We start from the raw sequence: 10310 nt of genomic DNA, 5'->3' as shown, positions 1-10310 counted from the left end.
ACGCTCTTTCAAATTCAACTAACTCCCCCACTCTGATACCACTTGTTGTATTTTAGATGAATGAGTTATTGATCAAGAAAGAGCAGTTATACATTGACCAAGAAAAGCATTTAACTGTTTGGAAAATTGAATTCACACACACAAGTAACAACACGGGATTTACGTGGTAAAACCTTGACAGGGTGTCAAGGAAACATCCACGGGGCAAGGGATTGGATTCTCTATTCAATCAATAATGATTCTCCATACAATAGTTCGGGCATTCATTTGGTTTTATATGTGCCTCTTTAGTTACATAAACAATGATTCGGTATAAACCTAACTTGTTACATTTTACCCAAATTTACATAATTAGTTGTCAAACTTCCAAAATTATTGTCATCGACCAATAGAGGCAAAATTATAATTTAGCACAGGATCACCATTATTTAAGAAATGGTGACTACAAATTTATACTCCAATGCTGAGGAAACAAAAAAAGAATGAGCAAGATGGAATATGAAGAAAATGTTTCGTTTACATGTGTTTTACAGTTTGAGATCCAAAGAAGGCTTTCTTTCCATCTTGCTTGATCCAGTAGGCTTCTCCTCCATGAATATGAAAGGCTTCCTTTTCTTCTTGCTTGATTCAGTAGGCTTCTCCTTAGCGAATATATGGACCTTAGATCCTTCTACGCCATCCAAAAGCGATTAAAAAATTGTGGGCATCCTTCCTGGATCATCAAAGCCTGTCGAAATGGTATTTGGGTTATTTGCACTCTGTAATATAGTTGAGGAATGAAGGCGTGAACTAGGTAGGCCAGTTGGTATATTTTCATTGATAACAGCTTCCAATAGAGTAGTAAACTGAACAAATTCCAACTGAGGGGTAAGCTGAACATATTCCAACTGAGTGGCAAACTGAACAGATTCCGACTAAGGAGTAAACCCAAACATAGGACAAGGGTAGGAAGGCAAACGAGCAGCATGTTCATTGCGAAAAAGCAAATCATAAGTACCCGCTAACTACCTTGTCATGGTATCTGACATCATGGAAGCAGATGTACTTTGTGATGCAACCGAGTCATGGATGTTTGATATAAGTGTACCAAACTGACGAACAATTGGAACCGTGGTGAAAGGGTTAGAAGGAAAAGAAGTATGGTTGTTGTGAGCAAGCAAGTTAGAATTACCAGCTAAGTGCCTTGTCATAGTATCTGACATCATGGAAGCAAATGTACTTTGTGATGTAACCGAGTCATGAACACTTGATATAAGTGTACCAGACTGGGGAACAATGGAACCGTGGGAAAGGGTTGGAAGGTAAAGTAGTATGGTTGTTGTGAACAAGCAAGTCAGATCTACCAGTTATGGAGGATAGCATACTAGAGGAAGGGGATGATACCAAAATGGGACAAGTAGCATACATCCTGGGATCAGTTGCACATTGTGATGCAACGGGGTTAGGAAAGCTTGACATAGGTGTAGCAGTTGGTATAAACTAAGGAACAATTGGAGCGATGGGAAAAGGGTTGGAAGGCAAAGCAGAATGGTTAGTGTGAAGAAGCAAATCAGAACTACCAGATATGGGAGATAGCATAGTATGAGAAGGGGATGATACCAAAGAGGGAGAAGTACCACCATATGGTGAAATACAACCATTATTTATTACACCTAAATTGATCTCAAATGTTGTCTTGGACAAACCTTTTGTTTCATTTCGAAATTTTCCATCAGAGTTCACTTAGGCCCTTCGCTCTTTCAGCTTTTTTGTCTCTGGAAAAAATCCACGAATATTTGAAACACTGGTATAAAATCTAGATGCTTTTCCAGAGAAATCTCCAATTTCACCTCCGACTTCTCTTCCAGGGTTTATTTTAGACCTTCCTTTAGAACGCGTTCTCGCGTCCAGAGAAATTTCACTAACATTTGAAGCACTGGAATAAAATTCAGATGTTGCTCCAGACAAATCTTTAGTTTCATCTCTGAATTCTCTTTCAGGGTTCTTTTCAGGCCTTCCTTTATGACGCTTTCCCACTTCCAGAGAATTTCCATCAATATTTGAAGCATTGGAATCAAAATCAGATGGTGTTCCAGATAAACCTTTAGTTTCATCTCCATCTTTTCCTTTAGATGTCGTTTTAGGTCTTCGTTTCCGTCACTTTCCGGTCTCTAGAAAATTGAGCACTTCGTTCTTGGACCTAAATTGGTGTCCTTTAACTGGTTTGTATTAAAGCTACAAATAAACAATTGTCATGCTCTGATTTATGGGGGAAAAATGAAAATAAAATAATAATTCAAAGCAGGCACTTGCAAATGCTTTCCCTTAACTTTCATGGTTTAAACATGGTGGAATTTTGAATGGTCGTCACAGTCATGGTTCAAATATATCAATGACTTGTAATTGGCCCCGATTACATGAATTCTGCCCTATTTATACACGACTTAAGCCTTGGTGATTGGTACAAAATCACATATTTACCAGACCCTTTGAAATTTGTTACAAACTAACACACTAGCCAAACCCTTCAAAATATAAAATAGTTGGTTTAATTTGTATGGGAAGCAGTCTTGGCACAAAGTCACAGTTACATAAAACAGATGCAAGCTGCAACCATTAGATTCAAAATATTTTGTCCTCCATTATCCAAAAATCTTGAAAATATGAATTCTTTTCAACTTAACTTTGATTTGCCATCTTGATTATCAATTTTTTTTTACAAATATGAAAATGGTTTAATCTAGGAGCTATCATACACGATAACTACCTCTCAACATTTTTCTAGAAATTACCAAAAATCCTCATTGGTATCAGAAAATTTATTTCCTAGAAAGATTTTTCCCTAAAAAAACGAGAGTGACAAAGAATCACATCAAAACTGAGGGTGAGGAAGAATCAAATTAAAACTGAAAGGGAATTGAAAAAGTAAAAAAGAAAACTTCATATATTTGATAAGGACATCACTCTTTTCCTTACGAGAATAGAGAAAGGAGAAGAGGGCCTTCAACATAGCTCAAGTAAAGTTCTCCTCCAATATATATTATAACTATTTCAAATCTAACTATTTGAGTGGCCAGAAAAATCAGTAACGTTGGCCTCTCAAATTCGCACCGTCCATTTTAACTATTATTCATTCATTACTCACCGTTAGGGACCTTCTCTAAGTAAATAATAAGCATAAGCATATCCAAGAGTTGGTAACTGGTTTTCAAACCTGGAGCACAAGTAGGAGAAGGGACTGAGGGAAGCAGATCCAAGAGTTGGGCATTGGCTTTTAATCCAGGAGCATAAGCTCGAAAAGGGAGTATAGCATTTATTGAGCAAGCATTCATCTCATCATAGAAGGGAATCTGAAAAGTATAAAAAACGGCCTACCTAATAGTTATTTTCCAATGTAACAGAGCACAAAATGATCTTGTGAGTACAATGAAAAACCCAATCCATCCAACATTCCAATCCATTGCCTAGGCTTCACAATTTCGGAGATCGGTGACCACTACATCCATGGAATGATTGTACCAGGCCGATCTACCAAAAATGATCACTTCCTATCGGGTCAACCATGGACCTTGACCCCTAGAGTGTCGAGAGAATTCAACCCAGGTCAACCATGGACCTTGACCCCTAGAGTGTCGAGAGAATTCAACCCGTGACATCTTAATAAGAGAGGTGATTTAACTACAGGGACTTGATCAGTTGAGCTAACCTTAGAGCTAAACAAGCTTCAAATATTTAGAAAACCCTCGTCAAAATTCACCCATAATTCTACCCAATCTATGAAATTGACAAAAATTCAAAATCTTTTTTTACCAATTTCATGAAATCTAACAAATTGATACTTTTTTTGAATTTTTTTACCAAGTTGGCCAAACTTGGAACTATGGTATAAAGAGCAATTTTTTTTAAAAATAGTGGGAGCCTAAATTTAATTTCTATTTTCTTTTTCTTAGCAATTTGGCCAAATTTGGTAATCATGTAAAGAACCTCTTTCACAAAGATCGTTGGAACCCAAATCTAAACAAAAGAAATGATCAGCATTATTCTTTTCTACTTCAAAGTGCTAGACAACAATTTATTTCACCAGCTTAACCGAGGTTGAATTTTACAGAGGCCATATTAAAGACATATGCCAATTGAATGAAAATCTCAAGTAATTTCTTGTACTTCGCGCACCTTAGGTTTACAAGTTGTTGCAAAAATAAACATTCTGAATCAAATACAGGTATAGCTTATAAGTAGGAGGCACATTCTGTAAATACCATACTGTGATTTTGAGCGTCATTGCTCCGAACTACGACAACCTCCATTCCTTGATTTGTTTAAACATAGGTAAGAATATATTTATTGCACATAATAGACCCATCTCTAAAATTTCAAATAGTTTAGCGAAACAACCATTAAAATGAAAATAAATTAAGGCAAGATGGTTGGCTTTCTACAGTTCAAAGAAAACAAAAAACAAAAGCTTCAATCCAATTCTAAACATGGAGGAAAACAAAAACAGAGGCTTCAATCCAATGCTAAACATGGAGGAAAACAAGTGGGTATCAATACCTTATCTGTCGTGCTTGCATTGTAGCCTCTCTTTGTAATTTTGAGTTCAGTGATACATTCTTTAGGCAGCCATTGTGGCGATTCAAATGACATGAAATGCTTCCATAGTTTAAATGTAGTTGTACCAGGCCAACTTTTAACTTTCTCTCCAATGATCTAAGCTTCAATGGTTGGAGGTTAGATATCCAAGATGAAATCAGGACAATAGAGGAAGCATCCCAGTGCACCTTGAAGGCAGAAGAAAAGATAGCTAGGAAGCAAAGCTCTGGTAGAGGACATGGTTTTTCCAAAGGGAAAGGATGGACAAATGGAAGAGGAAATTTTCCTGCATAAAAGAATGATGAAGGAAACTCAAATCAGCAAGGGCAGTGAGAGAAAGAAGGTGGCAGTAGAGGAGGAAGATCTTACAAGAGAGGTAGAGGTAGAGGAAGAGGCAAGGAGATTGTCTATTGGTGTTACAGATGTAACAAATTGGGTCACCGATCTTGAATGTCCTGAGAATGACAATACAAGACAACGAGGTTCATGCATAGCTCAAACCAAAGTAGTGGAGGCACAAGTACCCAAGGTAGAGAATGTGCCAGAGACTGGAGAGGTGTTGATGATGCACAAAGTCCTGTTAAAACTAGCAAAGGAGACTGTTGAACCGGTCCAAAGGAAATCCTTATTCAAGACAATGTGTAAGGAAAAAGGAAAATGTTGCAAATTGATGATTGAAAACAGAAGTACAGACAATCTAGTCTCCCAAGAAATGGTGGAAAAATTGGGATTGAAAAAGATTAAGCACCCCACACCTTATAAGGTATTGTGGTTGCAAAAATGACACCAATTTGTTGGTGCATGAACAAAGTGAAGTTGAGTTTCAGATAGGCAGGTATAAAGACAAGGTGATCTGTGACATAATGCCAATGGATGCTTGTCGCATTCTTTTGGGTCGCCCATGGAAGTTTGATAGGAAGGTGACACATGATGGAGAGAGGAGTTGTTATAAGTTCGAAGAGGATGGCATCAAGCACACTCTTGTACCATTGAAAGAGGAAGGTACAACTAAAACAAGTAGCCCAAAAGCATTGTTGCTTAGTGAAAAGGAATTTCTACAACAGATGGAAGAAGAAGAGGTAAGCTATGTAGTGGTTTGCAAGCCAAAGGTAGTATTTCTGCACACTAAAATTGTAGATTTACCTATTGAAGTTCAGGAGTGGTTGCATGAGTTTCATGATATTGTAGTTGATGAATTGCCAAATGAGTTTCCACCCAAGAGAAGCATCAATCACCACATAGACTTGATACTAGGAGAAAGTCTTCTAAACGAGGCTGCATATTGAATGACATCCAAAGAGAATGAGGAAGTGAGGAAGGAAGTCCAAGAATTGTTGGACAAAGGACTAATAAGAGAAATTTTGAGTTTGTGTGTCATCTCTTCAGTACTAAATCCAAAGAAGGGTGGAGAATGGAGAATGTGTGCTGAATCTAGAGCAATCAACAAGATCAACATTCGTTATAGGTTTCCATTGCCATGGATGGATGATATGATGGATTGCTTGGGTGGGGCAACTTACTTCTCAAAGATTGACCTGAAAGGTGGTTATCATGAAATTCGAATCAGAGAAGGAGACGAGTGGAAGACAACTTTCAAGACCAATGAAGGCCTGTATGAGTGGATGGTCATGCCATTTGGCTTGTCAAATGCACTCAGTACCTTTATGCGGATGATGAATGAAGTCTTGAAGGAGTTCATTGGTAAGTTTGTCATTGTTTACTGGATGACATTTTAATTTTCAGTCAAACTAAAGAAGAGCACTTGAGACATTTGAAGTATGTTTTAGAGAGGTTGCAATAAGAAAAACTATTGATTAACATGAAGAAGTGTTCTTTTATGAAGAGTGAGCTTGTATACTTGGGTTTTGTCATTTTTAAGGATAGCTTGAAAATGGATTCGGAGAAGATAGAAGCAATTGTAAATTGGCCCTCACCTAAGAACATTTTTTAGGTGAGAAGTTTTCATGGCTTAGACAGCTTCTACAGAAAATTCGTCATGAATTTTAGTGGCATTTTTGCAACTATCGTTGATGCCATCAAGAAGAATAGGAAGCCATTTTATTGGACAACAACAAAAAAAAAATCAACTATTGAAGAAGAAGATCATTGAGAAGCCGGTGTTGAAGTTGCTAGACTTCAATCAGCCCTTTCAAGTGAGATGTGATGCTAGTGGGACATCCATTGGAGTTGCACTAAGGCAAGAAGATAAGCTCATTGCATATTTCAGTGAGAATATAAATGAGTCAAAACATAAATACTCTTCCTACGCCAAAGAATTTTATGTGGTGGTTCAATCTTTGAAGCATTACTTGATGCCTAAGGAGTTTGTTCTATACACGGATAATTTTGTCTTCCAATACATTATGCAACAACATAAGTTAAATCATAAACATGCAAAGTGGGTGGAGTTCCTTCAAAATTCCATTTTGTTTTTAAGTACATTAGTAGTAAGGAAAATAAGGTTGTTGATGCCTTGAGTAGGAGATGCTTAATCATACAGGAAAGTCAAATACAAATTTTAGGCTTTGATTATTTGAAGGACTTGTATGACATTGATGTTGATTTTAAAGAAGCTTTTGCAGCATGTAAAAATGCAGTCAATAGGGACAACAGTCCATGGAAAGAGTTTATGTTGCAAGATTGGTTATTGTTCAATAACAATTTTTTATGTATTCCCAATTGCTCAATGAGGGAAAACTTGGTCCAAGAAAAGCATAATGGCAGGTTGGTTGGACACTTTGGTGTTGAGAAAACACTTGGGCAGCTGAGTCACTTCTATTTTTGGCCTAAGATGAAGGTAGATGTACAAAGGTACATGAGTAAGTGTAGCGTATGTCAACATGCGAAAGGGAGAAGTCAGAATGATGGACTATACATGCCATTATCCATTCCCAACAGACCTTGGGATTCAATGAGTATGGACTTTGTTTTGGGTTTACCGAGAACTCAACAAGGTAATGATTCAATCCTTGTAGTTGTGGATATATTTACTAAGATGGCTCATTTCATTCTATGTTTCAAAACTAGTGATGCTACCCATGTGGCTAATTTTTTTTTTGATGAGATTGTTCGGTTGCATGGTTTTCCAAAAAGTATAATCTCTGACAGGGACACAAGATTCACCAGACATTTCTAGAGGACCTTGTGGAAGAAACTTGGCACTAAGCTAAATTTTAGCTTAGCCTATCATCCACAGTCTAATGGGAAAACAAAGGTTGTAAACAGGAGTTTAGGTAATTTGTTGAGGAGTTTAGTAGGTGACCGACCAAAGAAATGGGATCATGTGCTAGCCCAAGCTGAGTTTGCCTATAATGACTCACCAAATAGGTGCACAGGAAAAAGTCCATTTCAGATCTTGTACGACATGCATCTGAGGGGAATTTGTGAGCTAAGAGACTTGGGAAAGCTTGAGCATAGAAGTGTTAATGGAGATGATTTTGCAACAACCATGAGTGAGTTGCATGAGAAAGTAAAACAAAGATTACAAGATACAAGCAACAAGAAGATTTACACAGGAAAGAGGTAAACTTTGAAGTAGGAGATGTGGTCCTAGCTCACCTAAGAAAAGAGAGGTTTCCAAGGGGAGAATATAACAAATTGAAAATGAAGAAGATAATACCTTGTAAGATCCTCGACAAGTTTTCAACGAATTCTTATGAGCTCGAGTTACCTCCAAGAATTGGCATTTCACCCATTTTTAATGTAGCAGATTTGTATCCCTACACAGTTGGTGATGCAGATCCAACTTCTGGGAATCTTGACCAGGATGAAGGAATGGAATAATAGTGGTTGAAACAAATGCCTGTGGCAAAGAGTTTAGAGGCTGGACAAATTTTGGATACACATGTTGCCAAGAAGACCGGAATGAAAGAATACTTGGAATATCTTGTGAAATGGAAAGACCATCCTATGGAGGATTCTACTTGAATAGATGAAACAACATTACAGAAAGCAGGTCATTCTATAGAAGATCGTGCTCATAAAATTTTTCTTCCATGGGGAGTCTGATGCAGGTGCATTAGGCTAAGCACATAAAAATGATAAGTTATTAAAGTCATACCAAGAGCCTAGAAATGTGATGGATTGATCACATGCCAAGCCTAGAACATTTTAAAGTTTATTTGTGAAAAGATTTTGATATTTAGTTAAGATTAGTTAGGAACGTTTAGTTAAAAGAAATTATTTTATAGTTAGTTGGGAGTTAAAGCTAAGGGAAATTGGTTCACATCCGTGAACTCATTCTTGGACAATTTTTTCAGTTTTTCAAAACAAGAGAGAGGAACATTTTAGAAAACGGGAGATTTTTGGAGTGTGTATGGGGCAGGGATTTTGTTCTTTGTGTGAGATTAAAGTTAACTGAACATCATTTCTTAGACTAGTGGTTTTTTTTATCAGCAAGTCAAATTTGTAAGTGTGTATGAGATATTTAATTGTATGAGCATTTTTGAAGCTTATTAACAGTGATATTAATATCTGGAGTTTGAAATTGCTTTGGTCATTACTCTTTAATATATTTCCCACAAAAATTACTATGTATAGTGAGTAATTCGTGCATTGTATTCTCTCTGTTATTTACATTTAAATGAGAACCTTAAGAATCACATTTCAGTAAATCTTTTAATCTCGTGCTTTTGTGTCCAAGATTGTATATTGGCAAGAGCCATTTACGTTACAGGTTCGAGAATACAGAGCACTCTGTGTCAAGCCAACAGAAGAAGGGAAAACCGGCATCAAACTTGTGGGTCAATTTCTAATCAAAGAAAGACAAAAATTGAAATTCTTCCATCTGGGTTTTGTGCCGAGTAGGGTCTGTTTGGTAACCTGCAAGCTATTTTCCCAAAAGATCCTTGGTTGGGGATTTCCGAAGTGATCTTTAAACTGTGTTTTTGTGGACTGTGTGATTGGGGGAAATGACTTGTTCCCTTGCACCAACACTTGTGTTTGTAGGAATTGAAGCTGAAAAAGACAACTTCGTGTACCCTTGTAAAAGACAACTTGTTGTTCCCTTGTACCAATGTCTATGTTAACCTCACTCTCATGTGTTAAAAACAATTATAAGGCCAAAATAACTAAATTAATTAAAATCAAGAAAGTTGGATTTAATCCTACCTTTCTAGATTGAGTTTGTTCCTCATAATTAGGAGTCAAGTTAGGCCTAGTTGGTTGAGAGATTCTCTCCAACTAGTTAAGATCCTAGATTAGTGTTTGGTTGAGAGATTTGTTCAACCATAGTTGTCCAAGATAGACGCACTATCTTGAGACAAATTCTCCTCATGTATTTATATGTATCATAACCATTATTTTAATAATGAGAATGTGAGGAATGTTGTAAGGCATTTTCCATCATGTCTCTGTTGTTTATGTCTTTGATATTTTTATATATGCTTATTTGATCTCCTTCATGTGGTATCGAAGCTTAGACGATTCCTACCTGGGTAATTTGATATGCGTGAGATTTGGTTTCAATTCACGGTGGGAGCATGGGTGGTCGACTGGTGTGAGCTCATGAAGAAATTGGTTGCTGCTGGGAGGTGCCAAATAAGCCTGTGTCAAGATATCACTTTCGCAGTCGCTACTAGAGGAGCTAGGGTAGAACCAAGTCGCAGCAGTTGACCAGCAATGAGGTTGAAGCAAACATAGAAAATCCAAAGAAGATTCTTTCAATTTTTTATCACACAATTTTGAAAGGCGCTTATAGCATGTATAAACGACTTAACTACTATGTATTTGTAGCCACC

This window comes from Pinus tabuliformis, chromosome 8 (genome assembly GCF_031772625.1).
Source record: "Pinus tabuliformis cultivar Carrire ecotype Pingquan chromosome 8, CPIR1, whole genome shotgun sequence".
NCBI lineage: Eukaryota > Viridiplantae > Streptophyta > Pinopsida > Pinales > Pinaceae > Pinus > Pinus tabuliformis.
The sequence above is the reverse complement of the archived record's forward strand: the minus strand, read 5'-3'. Positions refer to the sequence as shown.